The following is a 21,068-nucleotide window of genomic DNA, read 5'->3' as shown; positions in this document are numbered from 1 at the left end:
GGTATACAGTATACCTAATTAAATATGTCTCTCTGAGGTGATGCAACTGCGATTTACATGGCTGCATATTTTTCACTCTTTTGTTTCCCTATTATTAATTTACCCATCAACCTTTTCAACGTCTGAAAGTCTGAATTAAGGGAAGCATTTTGATTTATGAGTGCATCAATGGACAGTGTTTTCCCACAGGAAATAAAAGCTCACCATCACCTCCAACCTTTGCGATAACAATTAAAAAACCTTATTTGTGCCTGATAGCAGAGCTGGAGCACAACACAAAGAGTAACAATAGCAATTTGCTCTGTCATGCTCATTTTAGTTAATTTAAGTGACATACATATAAATCTGCCATATTGGATTACATGTTTGTCCAGTCCATCATATTTCCTTTTTGGCAGGGACAAACAAAGAACAAATCATAAACAATTATGTCTGTCACTGTAATTGTGGATGCACGGTGCTCTATATATTAGCTTATGTGTGTGTCAGACTTCAGTGATCACATACCGTGAAGCAGTCTCTAAATCCAGCACAACATTTATGGATGGAGTGGTCTCAACAACTAGCTGGACCTCTGCAAACAGAATATAGACATATAGCAGGAGTTCGTTTTAGATCGACATGTTTTCATAGGCAATACAGTGATGCCCGTGATGTTTATTCTTATTTGCATTCTGATCTTTTCCTAGCCGGCGTTCTTCTGTTTGACATATGGCAGACAAATCTCCCTAAGCGAAAATATTTCTTTCTTCAACATTGGCAAGTACATATTCAATGCAGTGCTGTTCTCAAGAAGCCCTGAAGAACAAGTTTCATAGTATATTTCATAGCAGGCTAAGACAGTCAAGCTTTGTGGAGAAAAAGAAATCACATTTCAATGTTCTTTTCCCTACAGGAAATTATTCCCATTATCAACCAAGATAAAATGGTGCAGCTGTTACTTCTCAAAGAAGAAATTCTTGTAATTATACAAGGATGCAGGTTGCATATTACATTTTCTCAGTTTAGCAGCCACGCTGGGAATAGTTTTAGAAAAAAATATGGTAGTTATCTCTATCTAACAAGTGTTTGGAAGTAAAAAAAAATGAAGACCCTTAAATGTGGATGCAGTTTGCATCTTAGTGATAGAACTTGCCAGCACTACAGGGAATGTGGAAAGTCTAGGAGGTTGACATATTTGTTTACTCAATGGAACTTTTTGCCCTCAAACTATGTATGATACTGATATAATTGCAGAGAATACTCAAGGTAAAGTGTCATAGTAGAAATACTGTAGCAATCAAACTAGCCACTGTGTTATTATAAACTTTACTGCTTCTTCTTTTACTTTTAATGCCAAGGGGTTATGAGCTGTACAGTCAAAATGCTATTTGCCAAAGTTCAAGGTATATGCTTGTGAATCATATGATATTTTCTACTTCTGTATAAGATGCTTCTTTATATAAAGCAGTTTTAAAATATAGGAAATGTATCCTACTGGCACAAAAACATATTATTATTCCATTAGACTGCTGATTGTTTTTCCTAGAGGTTTGCCACTGCAACAAGGGGTATATTTACTAAACTACGGGTTTGAAAAAGTGGAGATGTTGCCTATAGCCACAATTTAGATTCTAGCTATCATTTGTAGAATGTACTAAATAAATGATAACTAGAATCTGATTGGCTGCTATAGGCAACATCTCCACTTTTTCGAACCCGCAGTTTAGTAAATATACCCCCAAATCTATTACATTAGCCCAAGTTAAAAATTTAATTTCAGTTTTTGATAATGAGATCGGGTGGTGCACCTACACATTGTAACTCCATTACATATAAGGCAAAAGAAGAAAGATAGAAACAATTTTCTTTTCTGGGTCATTCAGTGATGGAATGTAATAAAAATGTAATAATAAGTAACTTCTATTGAATCAATTTAAAAGCAAACGATTATTCTACTAATTTCTCCGAAGTGATAGCGTCTAAAATCATATAATGTGAATAAGGTGTAAATATGGAAAATTATCATCGCAATATCCAATTGCTATGCCTTAAAAATTAGCTAAATATGACACAAATTTCACCAGTTTTATTTTTCTGGTATTATTAAATATATAACCAACTGTTCTAATATTTGTGAATTCCTACTGCAATGTAGAAGAACATTGCTTCAAATATAAAGTATATATAAAGTATATATATCATATAAATTGTTGCATATTATTTAATGGATGTAGATCTTAGTGGTTTGTAGGCAATCTCTGTATAGTGAGTCAGTATATACTCATTCCTGTAGATGTCTTCGCTACCTAATTCATTACTGGAAACCATTATAAAAGTCTTATTATTGTAGACTCGTTATATTGATATAGGTTAGACTTATACCAAAACTGTCATTAGTTATTAGGTTACAGTGTAATCACTATATGATTGATTTCCCAGTAACCTTCTTCACTATGTTTGCGAGCCTGCAATAAAACCTTCATCTCTGTCCAACCTGTATATTCTGTTTCTAATAAACCAGTTTATTTCATTTGATTTTACTTTCCATGGTTTTCATGCTAGAAACCCTGACAACTATTTTATCTTTGCTATCAACTGATACTTTTCTGGTGTTTCTGTTCTTCATGAAACTACCAACATAAAGTCAAAGGTTTGTCCTGATAAAGGTACAAATCACGCACATACAGACATACGTTTATTCACATGATTTGTATATTGTCCACTATATATATATTATATATATTATATATGTATATATATATATATATATATATATATATATATATATATATATATATTTATATATACATTATAGATAGATAGATAGATATATAAATAGATATGGTTGTATATATATATATATATATATATATATATATATATATATACATATATACGTATATATGTATATATATATATATATATATATATATATATATATATTGTGGCAATGGGAGTGGCTTGCCACGGGCCTCTCAGAGTAGAATTAGCTATGGAGCTAACAGTCTGCAGGTAAAAGGCTGTAAACCAAGTTATATACAGGTGTAGCACTGTGCTTAGGTTCAGTTATGTACAGGTCAGAGACATGTGATAAAGTAGATGTAAAATGTGATTTGCTTACATGCTTTAATGTGTTTGTTTCCACAGCTAGCAGCAGAGCTGATAGGGGTGGCTGTACTGAATAGGCGTTGCAGAACACCTGAGGAGACTTCCTTTAAAGACAAGGTGGGAGTGTCGCCTGTCAGTCATCCAAGCCTGTGGGAGGAGACCTTGTGTATTTAATCTTGAGTTGTGCTCTTGTTAGATGTGAATGAAGCTGAACTAGTTGGCCAGTAGAGTAGTGAGCTGGTCTGTGTCTAGTAAGCAGTAGGGTCACCAGGAGGTGCAAGTAAAGGTATTGCTTGCTGGTGTCATCCTGACAGAAGGAGTGCCATTTATTGTGATGCAAACAATAAATATATTTGATTTAAAACAAGAAGTTTTCGTGTTGCTGATATCTGCTGGATGTTCTTGCAACAAAAGATGACAAAAGTGCCACGAGAAGGGGGCATTTTTGTTACAAGATATACATATATATGTATATATATATATATATATATATATATATATATATATATAAATATATAAAACTATCATATAGCTTTAAACAATAATGATTAAACTTAGGGACACTTGGAGGGTGAAAAAGCCTGGTCTACTTATGGGAGCCTGCTCTTGTCACAAGACAGAACCTTTTCGAACTGCTGCCACTGGTATCCACTGCCACTATCCTCTTTACTACTGCCAAATGAACCATTTGCCACATTCCCACTGCCTGATGTAAGACGCGTCATCTGCCAAACTTTCCTTCCCTGCTGCTAGACACTCTGCTTCCGTGCTGGCAGATATGCCGTCTGCCACACTCCCTTTCTCTGCTGGCAGACACACCATTTGCCACAATCCACTTCCCTAGATAAGTAGATATAGGAGCGATGGATTGCGCAGCAAATCAGCTGCTGCTAAACGCCTTTAAGGAATCACACAATATTCCCAGAATTAGAACAAAGGTACACGTAAAAAGGTATTACAGCGCTGCTGACTGCAATCACATAAATAGTGCATATAAATCAACAAATTCATACATAAATTTATATAAACATCAAAAAATACTTATATTTGAGGGTGGATCCGTGGGTCACTTGGTTCGGATCTCTCCTCCGTTATATAGTGATGTACCATGCAAAATACAAAGTAATAACATAGTATAATATTGTAACAACAATTGACATATGTGTGGTGGATATGTGTTGGGTCTGTAAGGTCCCTAATCGGAGATGTGCCTCACAGGGCGACTAACTCCTAATACCTCCGAATTTACCACGATCCGCGTGGATGACTGGATCCTACCTCGGTCCCTGATTGGGGTTTCTCCGGACGCCCACAGGTAACACCTAAGAGGAAAAACACAGTTAAACCGAGCCTACCAAGTAAGGGCTGTCCGAGACTACGGCAAAGAACAAGGACACGGTCAGTCCAAGCTCACTTGCCGCCTCCTCACTTTGTTCTTGCCAAGACGCGGGGGACTACAGGCACTTAAGACCAAGACTAGTCCGAAGACTAATCCCGCCTCAAGTACCTCACACACCTGCCGGTGAGGGCCTAACCGAAAGGAGGAAGCGAGCGTGATACTCACCGGGACACTCCCACTTCCGATCCGGTCCCTCTGCGCCTTCCCGACTCCTGCAGACGACAAGAACACACAGCCTCCCTCTACGCTCTCAGTGAGACTAAAATGGCACCCACAAAACTGGACTGACTACAACAGCGACCCGACCCTAACAACGTTCTAATGGTCGGCAACGCAACTAAGTCAAACCACTATGACTAACTAGGTGTGGTGCACTAACGGAACTGCTCACTTACACACTACGGGGAACACCAGCCAGTGTTCACGGACTAAACCGGAGGGCGGTCCCTAACCCCCTCACCCAGGTCGTACCAAGAAGCTGCCTTCTTGCTATGGGGTCACCCACAGACCCTAAGGTACTTTAAGCCCGGCTGAGGCTCAGTAGAACAGCACACTAACCCGCGGGCCGACTGCCGCACGGAACAGCCGATCGAACTGAACCGCCCGACTGCCTGTACTCGGGTATCTCACACGTGTCCCTACGTCCGGAACCACAGATCCACCTGCACGGAACCGGCCTTGAGGACCCTTGATCAGAACCACGGCCGCCCCTGGAACTGCCTCAAGGTGTGCTGCACTGCCACCAACTCACTCAGCCACCCCCTCTGGGTACCAGTGTGACCCCGGGGACCTAAGGGACAGGAAAGCTACGTGTGTTCTCCCCTGACTATGTGTCACTCACCGGACCGTGAGTGCCTCTTCCCGGACATTTAGGAACCGTGGTCGTCCACCATCCTGAGGGTCTGCGCATGCGCAGCCCTTTTCTATACTTCAGTGTATACCCCTTTAACTCAATTGGCAGATCAGGCAACCTCCCTATATTAAGCACCTGTGGTCAACACCACGTTGCCTGATCTTGGAGTCTCATTCCTCATGAGTCTCTGAAGGTGTTTCTGTATTCCTCGTGTATTCAGCGCTGCTGATTCCTGTGGTTTCCAAGCCACTTCTATTCCTGTGGTTCCCATACCACTTCTACCATCAACTGTATCATCAGGACTGTTTGCTGATTCCTATCCGCTGCCTCCGTGCACTACAGTCTTCTATACCACTTCTACTACTGTGGTTCCCATACCACTTCTACCATCAACTGTATCATCATGACTGTTGCTGATTCCTATCCGCTGCCTCCGTGCACTACAGTCTTCTAAACCACTTCAACGTTATTTTATATCAATGTGACTGTTTGCTCATTGCTATCCGCTGCCTCCGTGCACTCCAGCTTTTACTTCACTCACCTGCTTCTCATCAAGTCTGTTTGCTGATTTCTATCCGCTGCCTCCGTGCACTACAGTCTCCTGCTGGCAACTCGCCTGTGTTCATCATCGTGACTGCCAGCTGACTACTATCCGCTGCCTCCGTGCACTACAGCCTCCTGCTTGCAACTCGCCTGTGTTCATCATCGTGACTGCCAGCTGACTACTATCCGCTGCCTCCGTGCACTACAGTCTCCTGCTTGCAACTCGCCTGTGTTCAACATCGTGACTGCCAGCTGATTACTATCCGCTGCCTCCGTGCACTACAGTCTCATCTCATCTTTGCTGTGACTTCCTCGAGACTGCCGCTTTCATTACCATCTGCTACACTTCGTGATCTACAGCTCCTGCCCTGCGCTGCACTCCTGTTTCCCATCGCTGTTGGTTCCTGTGGTTGCTACTGGTTACCTCCGTGTGCCGCTGAGTCCTGCCGCTGTGGTCAGCGCTATCGTCCATCTCCTGCTGATCCACTCTCCACGCCTTCACGTGTTCCACTGGTCTCTACCCTCCTGTCAGCATTGGATTTGTATCTCAGCTACTACCCTCTGCTGGATCATCTCCATTCTCCTGGGTCCCCTATGAGTCCAGTCCCACGTGTTGCTGACTCCTGTGGATTCGTGTCCCCGTCGGTCTACTCACCTGTGCGCTGCACCTGCTAGACCGCTGCCTCACCTATCCAGGGACTTCCTATCCAGTCGGTCTCCAGCCGCTCAGGTACCGCTGCAATCCCATCTGACTGCTACTGCTGAACCACGGTATGCATACTTCTCATTGACTGTGCTGTGTATTGCATATCTTGCTGGACTGTGTTTGGTTCTCTCTGGAGTCTGCTATCCGCTGAGTCTATTGCCATCATTGACTGTGTTATCATTGTGCTGGACTACTTCAAGAGACTTTCTAGATTGCAGACCTGCTCAGTCATTTATATCCATAAATATATCTATATTGTGCATATTACTGTGGATCGTGTATAAGGTGCCTGTGTATATCCTGTGTTGCAGTCTTCCCCTGTGCACCTCCTCACATATATATTCAGTGGTACAACTTGCTGATGTCAGACCACTGATCCCTGTTTCCGGTATCACCTGTTCCATCATCCTCTCACATAGCAGTGGTACAACTTGCTACCGCAGACCACTGACTACCTGGATACCTCCACTTGGATTCCATTCCTTCACTCAGACAGCGGTGCAACTTGCTACCCGCAGACCGCTGACTCTCATCACCTCCTTGTTTCTGTTGGACATTCCTCCTCACTATAGCAGTGGTACAACTTGCTATCGCAGACCACTGACTACCTTCACGTGTCCTTGTCCATACAGTTCCTTGTGTATTATTACCTCATTATTACCAGTGTTGCTAGTCATAGACTTTCCTGAGCATCTCATCGGCCATCATTTCATGTTCCGTGATCACCCAGCTACCAGAGTACTCTATTACCATCTACATTGCTCTGGTAAGCCTACCATCTGGTGATCCCTGGGTAAAGACTCCTAGTGCCCGTGACAGTAAGATCAGGCCATGACAGACCCAGATGCGGAACCTACCGCCAAAGAGATGCTGCAACATCTGGTTAGCCGTGTGGAACAACAGGATGCCCGCCAACAGCTGTTACTTCAGTGTTATCAGTCATTAACCTCCCAAGGAACATCTGGACAGACTGTGACAGCTACTACCGAAGCTCCTGTGCTTTCCTCCGTTTCCCCATTGCCATCCCAGGTGTCTACAGCTTCCACGCTTCACCTGCCTACTCCGTCAAAGTACGATGGAGACCCCAAAACTTGTAGTGGTTTCCTTAACCAATGTTCAGTCCATTTTGAGCTCCAACCTCAAAATTTTTCTACCCATCGTTCCAGAGTGGCCTATCTTATCTCTTTGTTTTCAGGACAAGCCCTGGCTTGGGCCTCCCCTCTGTGGGAGAGGAACGATCCAATATTACAAGATAGTGCCAAATTCATTTCTACATTTCGAAGTGTGTTCGATGAACCAGGTCGTGTGACCTCCGCTGCTTCCAGCATCCTCCGTCTGCGACAAGGATCTCATACTGTAGGCCAGTACGTCATTCAATTTAGGATCTTAGCCTCTGAACTTCAGTGGAACACTGAAGCCCTAGTTGCCGCCTTCTGGCAGGGGCTTTCCGATAAAATTAAAGATGCACTGACTACTCAAGAGCTTCCTTCGTCACTTGAAGATTTGATCTCTCTATGCCATCGTGTTGATATGAGATTTCGTGAAAGAGAGGCTGAGAGAACGACTTCTGCTAAAGCACCTCTTCGCTCTAACCCTCAATTTCGTCCAGTGTCACCTGCTGTGATTCCCATGGAGATAGGACGTTCCAAGTTATCTTCTAAAGAGAGGAAACGAAGAGTCAAGAATAGACTCTGTATCTATTGTGCTGATTCCACTCATGTCCTCAGCTCCTGCCCTAAAAGATCGGGAAATGCCAGGCCCTAACTAGTTCTGGAGAGGTGAAGTTAGGGTCCCTGGAGTCCTCTCCATCGTCTATGAAATCTAAAGTCTGCGCTTTTGATGTGACTATTTCCTTTGCTACCAAAACCTTTGAGTCACAGGCATTGATTGATTCCGGAGCAGCAGGAAATTTTATTTCCAAATCGTTAGTAAATCAATGGTCTCTACCAGTGATTACCTTAAAAACTCCCATTACTGTGACGGCTATCGATGGATCACGTCTCATCAACGGTCTCATCACCCAGAGTACGTCTCCAGTAACCCTTCAGATTGGTGCTCTGCATCATGAAGAGATATCGTTTTTAATTCTTCCTGTGACGACAAGTCCGATTGTCCTAGGCCTTCCATGGCTTCAGTGTCACTCTCCCCGGATTGACTGGCGCACCCCTCAAGTCACGTCTTGGGGGTCTGAATGTCACCATCATTGCCTTTCCCAAGTCATTCCTCTCAAGGTACAGCAAGCTTCCATCTCAGCTAGTTCACCGGGACTCCCTCCTCAATATGCTTCATTTACCGATGTTTTTGATAAAGCTCAGTCTGAACGTCTTCCTCCTCATCGTTCTTGGGATTGTCCGATTGATCTTCTTCCTGGCAAGACTCCTCCCAGGGGCCGGGTCTATCCACTCTCGTTACCTGAAACTCAAGCTACATCCGAATATATACGGGAGAACCTCCAGCGTGGGTTCATTCGACCTTCCACCTCGCCCGCTGGAGCTGGGTTCTTCTTTGTCAAAAAGAAGGATGGATCATTACGCCCTTGTATAGATTTTCGTGGACTCAATGCCATTACTATCAAGAATCGGTATCCCATTCCGTTGATCACTGAGCTATTTGACCGCATCAAGGGAGCCCGTATTTTTACTAAGTTGGATCTTCGTGGTGCCTACAATTTAATCAGAATCCGTTCCGGTGACGAATGGAAGACAGCGTTTAACACCAGAGACGGGCATTACGAATATCTGGTAATGCCTTTCGGGCTATGTAATGCCCCCGCTGTTTTTCAGGGCTTCATCAATGAGATTTTTCGGGACTTATTATATGTATGTGTCGTCGTCTACCTGGACGACATATTGATTTTTTCACAGGACCTGCCTTCTCACCACCAACATGTGGCAGAAGTCCTCTCCAGGCTACGGAAAAATTCATTGTTCTGTAAATTAGAAAAATGTTCATTCGAATTACCCCAGATTCCATTCTTGGGGTATATTGTTTCCGGAGTTGGTCTGAAGATGGATCCTGACAAAGTAAATGCTGTACTACATTGGCCCCAGCCAACTACTCTTCGTGCGATCCAGCGTTTTTTAGGTTTTGCCAATTACTATAGACGCTTCATTCAAGACTTTTCTTCCATTGCATCTCCTATTGTGGCCCTGACTCGAAAAGGGGCTAATCCTAAGCAATGGTCAACTGAGGCTATTCAAGCCTTTCAAACATTAAAAGAGTCCTTCTCTTCGGCTCCAATCCTTCGTCAGCCTGATGTGACACTCCCCTTCTTCCTAGAAGTAGATGCCTCTAATGTGGGCTTAGGAGCTATTCTCTCCCAACGCTCGGAACAGCAAAAATTCCACCCTTGTGCCTTCTATTCTCGGGGTCTCCTACCCGCAGAGAAGAATTATACCATCGGAGACAAGGAATTACTGGCTATCAAAGCCGCATTAGAGGAATGGAGATACTTGTTGGAGGGAGCTCGCCATCCGGTGACGATTTTCACGGATCATAAGAACTTGTCATATCTCCAGTCTGCCCAATGCTTGAATCCTCGTCAAGCAAGATGGTCTCTTTTCTTTTCCCGTTTTGAATTAATAATTACCTTCAAACCAGCGGCCAAGAACAAAAAAGCTGATGCCTTATCTAGAGCCTTTGTTACGTCCTCTGATATAGAAGAGGTTTCCAACCATACCATTCTTGACCCCAAATGTATCTCACTGGCTGCTTCATCCACCAAAACGCTACCATTTGGGAAGACCCTCGTGCCTCCTACTCTAAGGAGGAAAATCCTTTCGTGGTTCCATGCCTCTCGTTTTTCTGGACACGCCGGTGAACACAAGACTTTTGAGATCCTCTCTCGAAGTTACTGGTGGCCTTCAATGAGGAGAGACGTCAAAGAGTTCATTGCTTCCTGTGAATTATGTTCGCAATTCAAATCCTCCCGCAGAACCCCAGCAGGGTTGCTGCGACCACTACCCATTCCGTCCAAACCATGGACCCATATTAGTATGGATTTCGTTACTGACTTACCACCTAGTAAGAACCATAACACTATTTGGGTGGTAGTGGACAGATTTTCGAAGATGGCTCATTTCATCCCTCTGTCTGGTTTGCCTTCCTCGTCTATCCTGGCTGAACATTTCATTAAAGAGATCTTCCGTATCCATGGATGTCCATCTGAGATTGTGTCTGATAGAGGAGTACAATTCGTGTCCAGATTCTGGCGAGCCCTTTGTAAAACCTTGGGCATACGATTAGCACTCTCATCTTCTTACCATCCGCAATCCAATGGACAAACCGAACGTGTCAATCAAGATCTTGAGACTTTTATAAGGATATTTTCATCAGCCAATCAAGACAACTGGGTAGAGTTACTCCCTTGGGCTGAGTTCGCCCATAACAACATGTACCATGAGTCATCATCCAAAACTCCATTTTTTGTGGTCTACGGTCACCATCCGTCTTTTCCGGAATTTCCTGCCCTCCCGCCCACCCAAGTTCCTGCGGTGGAAACTGTTTGTCAGACCTTTAAAAATATCTGGTCTCAGGTCAGAACCTGTTTAAAGAAGACATCTGTCAAATATAAATCTTTCGCTGATAAGAAGAGGCGGGCTATTCCACCACTAAAAATTGGAGATCGTGTCTGGTTATCCACAAAAAATATTCGTTTGAAGGTTCCATCCATGAAATTCGCCCCTCGTTTTATTGGTCCATATAGGATCATTCAAGTTATCAATCCAGTATGTGTGAAACTCCTTCTTCCTAAGAGTCTTCGGATTTCTAATGCCTTCCATGTATCTTTGCTCAAACCTCTTATTATCAACCGTTTTTCAACTCCTCCCTCAGCTCCGCAGCCAGTTCAAGTTCATCAGGAGGAGGATTTTGAGATTACCGAGGTACTAGATGCAAAAATTTCGCGAGGAGTCCTCCACTTCCTCGTTCATTGGAAGGGCTTTGGTCCTGAGGAGCGCTCTTGGATCAAAGCTGAAGATCTTAATGCTCCTGCCCTTTTGAAGAAGTTTTACTCCAAAAATCCGGACAAGCCCGGTTCCAGGCGTTCTGTGCCCACCTTTAAAAGGGGGGGTACTGTCACTCACCGGACCGTGAGTGCCTCTTCCCGGACATTTAGGAACCGTGGTCGTCCACCATCCTGAGGGTCTGCGCATGCGCAGCCCTTTTCTATACTTCAGTGTATACCCCTTTAACTCAATTGGCAGATCAGGCAACCTCCCTATATTAAGCACCTGTGGTCAACACCACGTTGCCTGATCTTGGAGTCTCATTCCTCATGAGTCTCTGAAGGTGTTTCTGTATTCCTCGTGTATTCAGCGCTGCTGATTCCTGTGGTTTCCAAGCCACTTCTATTCCTGTGGTTCCCATACCACTTCTACCATCAACTGTATCATCAGGACTGTTTGCTGATTCCTATCCGCTGCCTCCGTGCACTACAGTCTTCTATACCACTTCTACTACTGTGGTTCCCATACCACTTCTACCATCAACTGTATCATCATGACTGTTGCTGATTCCTATCCGCTGCCTCCGTGCACTACAGTCTTCTAAACCACTTCAACGTTATTTTATATCAATGTGACTGTTTGCTCATTGCTATCCGCTGCCTCCGTGCACTCCAGCTTTTACTTCACTCACCTGCTTCTCATCAAGTCTGTTTGCTGATTTCTATCCGCTGCCTCCGTGCACTACAGTCTCCTGCTGGCAACTCGCCTGTGTTCATCATCGTGACTGCCAGCTGACTACTATCCGCTGCCTCCGTGCACTACAGCCTCCTGCTTGCAACTCGCCTGTGTTCATCATCGTGACTGCCAGCTGACTACTATCCGCTGCCTCCGTGCACTACAGTCTCCTGCTTGCAACTCGCCTGTGTTCAACATCGTGACTGCCAGCTGATTACTATCCGCTGCCTCCGTGCACTACAGTCTCATCTCATCTTTGCTGTGACTTCCTCGAGACTGCCGCTTTCATTACCATCTGCTACACTTCGTGATCTACAGCTCCTGCCCTGCGCTGCACTCCTGTTTCCCATCGCTGTTGGTTCCTGTGGTTGCTACTGGTTACCTCCGTGTGCCGCTGAGTCCTGCCGCTGTGGTCAGCGCTATCGTCCATCTCCTGCTGATCCACTCTCCACGCCTTCACGTGTTCCACTGGTCTCTACCCTCCTGTCAGCATTGGATTTGTATCTCAGCTACTACCCTCTGCTGGATCATCTCCATTCTCCTGGGTCCCCTATGAGTCCAGTCCCACGTGTTGCTGACTCCTGTGGATTCGTGTCCCTGTCGGTCTACTCACCTGTGCGCTGCACCTGCTAGACCGCTGCCTCACCTATCCAGGGACTTCCTATCCAGTCGGTCTCCAGCCGCTCAGGTACCGCTGCAATCCCATCTGACTGCTACTGCTGAACCACGGTATGCATACTTCTCATTGACTGTGCTGTGTATTGCATATCTTGCTGGACTGTGTTTGGTTCTCTCTGGAGTCTGCTATCCGCTGAGTCTATTGCCATCATTGACTGTGTTATCATTGTGCTGGACTACTTCAAGAGACTTTCTAGATTGCAGACCTGCTCAGTCATTTATATCCATAAATATATCTATATTGTGCATATTACTGTGGATCGTGTATAAGGTGCCTGTGTATATCCTGTGTTGCAGTCTTCCCCTGTGCACCTCCTCACATATATATTCAGTGGTACAACTTGCTGATGTCAGACCACTGATCCCTGTTTCCGGTATCACCTGTTCCATCATCCTCTCACATAGCAGTGGTACAACTTGCTACCGCAGACCACTGACTACCTGGATACCTCCACTTGGATTCCATTCCTTCACTCAGACAGCGGTGCAACTTGCTACCCGCAGACCGCTGACTCTCATCACCTCCTTGTTTCTGTTGGACATTCCTCCTCACTATAGCAGTGGTACAACTTGCTATCGCAGACCACTGACTACCTTCACGTGTCCTTGTCCATACAGTTCCTTGTGTATTATTACCTCATTATTACCAGTGTTGCTAGTCATAGACTTTCCTGAGCATCTCATCGGCCATCATTTCATGTTCCGTGATCACCCAGCTACCAGAGTACTCTATTACCATCTACATTGCTCTGGTAAGCCTACCATCTGGTGATCCCTGGGTAAAGACTCCTAGTGCCCGTGACACTATGTGTATGCTGGTAACTACACTTGTCCCCACAACACGGGTTAGCACAGGGAATCACAGGGAACAAGAGCCTACCTTTAATGGGGGCCTGACGTCTTGCCCCTGGACACAGTTATGTAGCACACCCTAAAATACCGTAATGTAAACAATACTCGCCGCACAGACAGAATAAATACAGTATACAGTACTTTGCACGCTACTTACCAGAGCACACCGCTGTTAGCCAACCAGCCGATTGCTACAGCACCACAGGAGCCTCCGCTCTACTGTACCTCCTAACCACGTGTGCTCACCTCACACAGGACCGCGCCTACACTCACGAGGCTCCCACACCTCTACCTCATCACCACCAGGGCCGTCTGCCCTTCACACCATGGGCCTCTGCCCAGCTACACACAGAGCCTTGTGCTCTGATTAATGGGCCCCAGCCCCCTCTCTACCTCAGGGCTCTAAGCCCACTAACTAGGGCCTTGTGCCCTGCTACCTAGGGGTCCTAGCCCCTGCCTGAGGCCTGTGGCCTCCCTGACTAACTGAGGGCCTTGTGCCCTTAATAGCCTACGGGCTACCAGCCCCTAACCAGGCCCTCTGGCCTTCCTATGGCCTCTAGGCCACTAACTACCTAAGGGCCTTGTGCCCTTGTACACCTGGGGCTCTACGCCCCCTGTCTAACTAACAGGGGCTTGTCCCCTTTATAAAAGTTATGGCCTACTGGCCCACTAAATAGCAAGGGGCCTAGTGCCCAGGTCCCTGGGCCTTGTGCCCCTAATTCACGATGCCCACGGTCCTAGTGCCCGACTTTAGCTAGTGTGCTGCGGGCGTGGACCCGGGAGAGGAGTTGCCTGGCAAAGGCCTTACCTGGGGCTGTCTTCGGGGAGCTTCTCCTGGACTCCTTCCCCATCTGCCGCTGCTTCCACGCTCTGCCGCCGGCTTCTTGTCTTGATCCCGTCGGTCTTCAGGCAGCAGAAGCGCTCTTAGCCCTAACAAGGGCTCTCTGCCGCCACTGCTGGTCTCCGCTGTCTTCTCTTCGGTTCTTGATCCCGCAGCTCTCCGCGACACGTCCTCTTCCTGTTCTCTCCGCCGACGAACTGACTAACATGACTTAAATTGTCGGCGCCGCGCTAACGTCATCACGTAGCGTCGACGCGACGCCACGTGACGACATGGCGGGTCCGGATTGGTCCGCCGCCATTTTTCCTTTTGAAATGCCCGGGAGGTGAGCCCTGATTGGCTCACCGTCCCGGCTGAACTGAGGGAACCGCCGCCCGAGGGATGATGACGGCCCCGGCTAGGTAAGTCTTCCACAGGTCCACTTTAATCCACAGCTCTATTCTTATGTGAGTCCACTCACCAGATGCAAAATATAAAAGTGCCTTGAATATTTTAAATGTGTTCCATATATCGTGACATGTGGTATCTTCAACCCACTCTTTCAGTGATAACACTTACGAGACACAAAGGAATAATAAGCCTGAGTTCAATGGTCTTTAAAGTCCTCCCTGGATATGATAGGAATTGTAGTCCTCCCAAATAGATGTATTAAAGATATAAAAAAGAAAAACGGATCTAGTGTGATACCGTCAAACTACAAAATATTTTATTGCACATATAAAATGATAAAATATATATAAAAAAAATATATATATATAAAACTGGACCATAGGATTATGAGGGTCCCTACCAGATGCAGGTGGATAAACAGCTTGTAGTTAAATGTCCCCGGGGTCCACTTCTCTGGTTGTTCGGATGGAATGACTAGGGTCCTCATAAACTGCAGGTCCAGAAGCCCTATTTCTCCAACGCGTTTCAACCTCTCAATTAGGTCTTTTTCAAAAAAGACCTTATTATATAGGCTTATTATTCCTTTGTGTCTCGTAAGTGTTATCACTGAAAGAGTGGGGTGAAGATACCACATGTCACGATATATGGAACACATTTAAAATATTCAAGGCACTTTTATATTTTGCATCTGGTGAGTGGACTCACATAAGAAGAGATCTGTGTCAGAAAGCTTGGTCTCCATCAAAGGTCATGCGACTTCCAACAGGACAATGGCCCTAAGAACACTTCAAAAAGCAGCCAGGAATGGTTCAAAACAAGACACTGGACTGAACTGTCCATGACTCTAGGTAATATTCACCTCCTGGAAAGCCGAGCAAAAACTGAACACTCTAGGCTTCTCTCCCCCAACCAGCTTCGGTATTAAATCAGTAACATACATATTTAATAATTAGGTCTCCTTTCTTTAGCCAGCCCTGACATTAAATCAGTACACCCATATTTAACATTAAAATAAATAGTGAGTGGCTGGTAGGCCGCATGGAGAAAAAAACATTGACCTCCTTTTTGCTCTGGGCCCTGTACACCCCATTCACCCCTTTTATAATCCACCACTGACCCAGAGGCAATGTAGGAAAAGACAAGGTGGGCAGGGCTAAATGTAGCAGTTTGTGGCAAAATGTAGGTGGGGCATTGGAGTTCTCAACTCTCTGCCACTAAGCTTTTACTGGGAGGGTAGAGGTAGGTCAGTTTGGTGGTAGGTAAGCACTCCCAGGAAATTTGTTTGTTTGGAAGTCTAGCAGGTCTTCCTCTAATTTGTGTGTCTTGGGAGAGAAAATAACTCTGTGCTAAACACAAACACATGAATTAAATATATATCTATAGCCTATAAAAAGATGAAGAAAGAGGTAATAAAAGTTTTGTTAACGCCTATAATATCTCATCTAAACACAATGTTTTATTTATAAACTGTCTGTTGTCACCTGGAGCCTGATTCATTAGGGACCTTAAATTAAGAAGTATCTTATTTAAGTCTCCTGGACAAAACCATGTTACAATGCAAGGGGTGAAAATTAGTTTTTTATTTTGCACATAAGTTAAAGACTGTCTGTTTTTTCATGTAGCACACAAATACTTGATTGCTTATTTGTACACTGAAATTTAAAGTTGATATTTGTGTGCTACATGAAAAATCAGTCAGTATTTAACTTATGTGCAAAATAATAAACTAATTTTCACCCCTTGCATTGTAACATGGTTTTGTCCAGGAGACTTAAATAAGAAACTTCTTAATTTAAGTTCCTTAATGAATCAGGCCCCTGGTGTTTAAAATAATCAACTTATTCTATAGTGCCTCCCTGTACAGGGTGCCTTAAACTTCAGTCATGTTTATTCTTTCTGGTCTCAGGGGTATTAGTGGTTGGGTTGCTATTCACAGGCATATCATGCTCCAGAAACACTGCATACTGCTTTCCCAGTGCTAGTGTTGTGACTGTTATCCTTGGTGTTGTTACGCTGACAGTCAGTACACAAACTCACAGAACTAGTTGACGGAGGTCTTCACCTTTAGCAGCCGCCTTTCCCATAGAGCTTTATACGCTCACCGGTACTCAGATGCCTCCAGGACTTATCTCCAGATGTAGTGTGAGTTTGTGATGCTAAACCGCAGAGGCAGGCCAGGAGGCAGCGTAGATGGCAGTGAATGGTCAAACGAAAGCCAAGGTCAGGGGTCACTTGCAAGCAGGAATAATCAGGAAACACGCCAAAGGTTAGGGTCACGAGCAATATAGCGGGGTCCAAGGCACAGGCAAAATGAATCAGGGTCACAGGCAAAGAGGCAAATCGAAGGTACGGGCAGGGGTCATACACGGCAAAGACAATCCAAAAAGGTATACACCAACAGCACAGGAGCAGGTAGCAGGCAGAAAACTGGAAGCTATAACCGGCAGGAAGGCTAAGCCCTCCCTGCCTTAAATACTGACTGTAGCCAATCAGAGCCTAGCTCTGATGATCACCCCCAGGCTATGCCTAATTAAATATTGGACATTAATAATCCCACAGACTAGTGGGTTACTTGCGCACGCGCCCGGCTGCCTCCTGTTGCCGGGACGCGGTGCTCACTGTTACAGCGTCCCGACCGTTGCCTAGGCAACGGCCGGGACGAGACCCGGAAGTGACGTCCCAGTCGTCATAGCGACGGCCGGGACGCAGGTAAGAGAGTCGCGGCGGCTGGGCATCGCCACAGCTCGTGACAGGAGTGATATTTATGCGGTCAATGCATTCAAACTGCACCACATGCACAGCACACACATTGATCTTGATACCTGATCTGATCTCTGTACCCTTTGAATGTGGTCAGCACTATATGACAACAGTCAAACCATCAAACCATACTACACGTATAGAGCACTCAAGTACTAATATCTGAATGAGCCCTGGGATTACTATCATTTCATTGTGTTACATTATATCAGATACTAGGTGCTATGTTAATTTCTACCAAATTATTTGCATTGTGATTTTATTATTTTATTCTTGAGGTTTAATTGACATGTGTAGACTACGAGTGCACTGCACCAAAATATTTCAACATTAATCCTCCAAAAAATAATTAATATAATCAAAATCACATTTTTTTTACATTTTCACAGAATATATACAATTATATTTACTTTAAGAAACCATTCGAAAATATTTAAAAAAAAATTTTACTCTTATATTTTCTCAAAAGAAACATTTTAAAACATATCTAGTTTTATTTTTCAAGAAAACACTTTCGATCGAACATTTATTATATGTAGGCAGAAATTTGTGCAAATAAAAATTCTAAGTTTACTCACTGTAACAGTAACTCACAGTGACCTTTTTGTTTGTTTCCTTATGCTCTGCATCTGCCAAGCGAGGCTGGTTAATCGGTTTCCTAAATCTGAAACAACACTTATTGCCTGAGAAATGTTTATTGTCTCAGAAATCGAGAGGGTTCATTTCTATAGGAAAAAAACATTACATTTGAATTTATTCAAGAAATATATTGAAAATATCCCCCAAATATAAACAGAGTTTGAAACACTGATATATCAAAATAAAAACTTTCAGGTTAATGTGGATAGTAAGTGTATTGGAATACAATACTTTAGTTATGACTAATAAAGTACCTAAAGGGCAGATAAATCTTATAAATTAAGTACACCTGTTGCTCTACACAGTGGAGGCATCCTGTGCATACTCAATCAATATTTAGACAATTAATTCATTAGGAACTAATTATATTACTGTGGAGGTAAACCACCATCTTGGATTAAGAATGGTCACAAAAGGCAATCAATCAGTTTGATTTAACTTTAGAAATTTAAGTCTGCTGAAGGCCATGTATGTAAAACAGTATCTTACAAGATTTCAGAGAGAGACTGAAGAGAATAGTCTTTTGTTTGTTATACTATAATCTTCAACTATTACATTATTCCCAACAGTGTAATTTTTCACAGGACAAATTTGAGTTCTGGCTGACAAAAGGTGTGTGTCCTATCAGTCAATGCATGTTGTCTCTTGGTAGACAGACATAGTACAAGTGAATTGGGCATGACCTGATCTTCCAATTAGGGATATTTGGAGATATGCTTCTATTATTGTTACTACTACTACTAATAATAATAAAAAATAACAGTAACGTCATGCACCTACATTAGCATTTTATTTGTTAGTGTATGAGCAGTATTTTAGGAGACAAAAGAAAAGTTAGAATTAAAGAGTGCCAAAATTTTGAAAACTGTTTCACAAGATATTAACCTAATTCTACATACAGGCTTTGTAATACCAGCTCTATTTACAATATAACTTAAAAATATAGATAAATCCTGCAAAATCTGGAAACTACAAATACAGTACAGGAACAGAATGGCAAGGAAAAAGTGTAACTAGAAGATTGTACTGCCAGAACTTAGCAACTCTATGTGACACCATCTGTTCTGCCAGGAAATTTTATTTGTGTGAAATTCTTTAGTAGCATTATATATATATATATATATATATATATATATATATATATATATATATATATATATAATATAAATGCTGGGCAGAGTTATACACTGACCTACTAAATTCTTAGTGTGTGTGGGAAAAAAAATTCAAAAAGGGCTAATATTTGGTAGGGCTCAAACTCATTTTCGTGAGGTAATTTTACCTCATGAACACACATATGTAGAGGCGTGCGTTAGTGTGTGTGTGTGTGGAAAAACTATTTTCTCAGAAAGGGCTCATCCAATTGACCTGAAATTTGGTATACTGACATTATTTGACAAAAAAATTAGAATAGTCGAGTCAGTTAACTTCCATCATCCCCCCTTCCCCCCGTGGGAAGGGTAGTAAAGGCTAAATTTACGAGTTGAGGGGTCAAACTCATTTTCGTGAGGTAATTTTACCTCATGAACACACATTAAAAAGGGCGCTTGCGTCGGGAGGTAACGATCTTCCCCTGAGGAGGCCTGGGCTAGGCCCAAATGCATGACAAGAACCTTTTTAAGACCTTAAGTATCTTGATTTGATTAGAATGCATGAGTATCATGCACGGGTTAACTTGTATGTATATATATATATATATATATATATATATATATATATATATGTGTATATATATATATATATATATATATATATATATATATAGTCTGTTTGTTTGTCTGTTTGTTGCTGATGGCAAATATCTTCTACAGCTCTCAGGGTAAGGATGCCAAATCTTACATAGTTATTTAGTATTAAAGATGTAACCTATTAGACCACATAATGACAATGCGAAAGAGCGACAAATACTGAAAACCCCCTTTTCTGACATGGCAAAGGCAAAATAAGAATGCAATAAGCAGAACACAATCAAAAGAAAAGATGGTAAACCTGATATACAGACCCAGGCCCCATAAAATAAAAAAAGTTAAAAGTCACTGAGAAAGCAACCCTCAAAACCACTCATGCCACCAGTGGTGTAGAAAGGGAAAGCTGGACATGTTTCTGAGCCTACATTTGGATCCTGGCCAGGTTGTAAGGGGTTAGTCCCTTAGGTGTATTCTGGGTAGAACTGTGACCAGCGCTGAGCCTGCTTTCGGACATCCCTGCATCGATTGGGATGAAACCTACGCAAGGTGGTCAAGTTGCATCCTGGACAGGTTTTAGGGGGTTAGAGTCCCAGTCGGACCTTCAATTGGTGCATTTTGGGCAGAACTTTGACCCAGGGAGCCTGTCCTTAGCCTTCATTATGACACCCCTGCATTGATTGGGATGAAACCAATGCAAGGTGGTCCAGTTGGATTCTGGCCAGGTTTTAGGGGGATAGTGTCCTGGTCAGATTTCCTGTTGGTGAACGCTGGACAGAAGTTTGACCCGGGGAGCCTGTTCTGGGCCTTACACTGGATGGATTTGGATGACATTTAATATAAAAACAAAAGTCACTCTGGCCAGCCACCTGATTGTAGAAACAGCTGCTAAGCTGCTAATTATTTTTAAAAGGTTGATAGTTACATACAACTCATTGATAATAGCTTGAA

This window comes from Mixophyes fleayi, chromosome 2 (genome assembly GCF_038048845.1).
Source record: "Mixophyes fleayi isolate aMixFle1 chromosome 2, aMixFle1.hap1, whole genome shotgun sequence".
Lineage (NCBI taxonomy): Eukaryota > Metazoa > Chordata > Amphibia > Anura > Limnodynastidae > Mixophyes > Mixophyes fleayi.
This window is presented reverse-complemented; position numbering follows the sequence as displayed.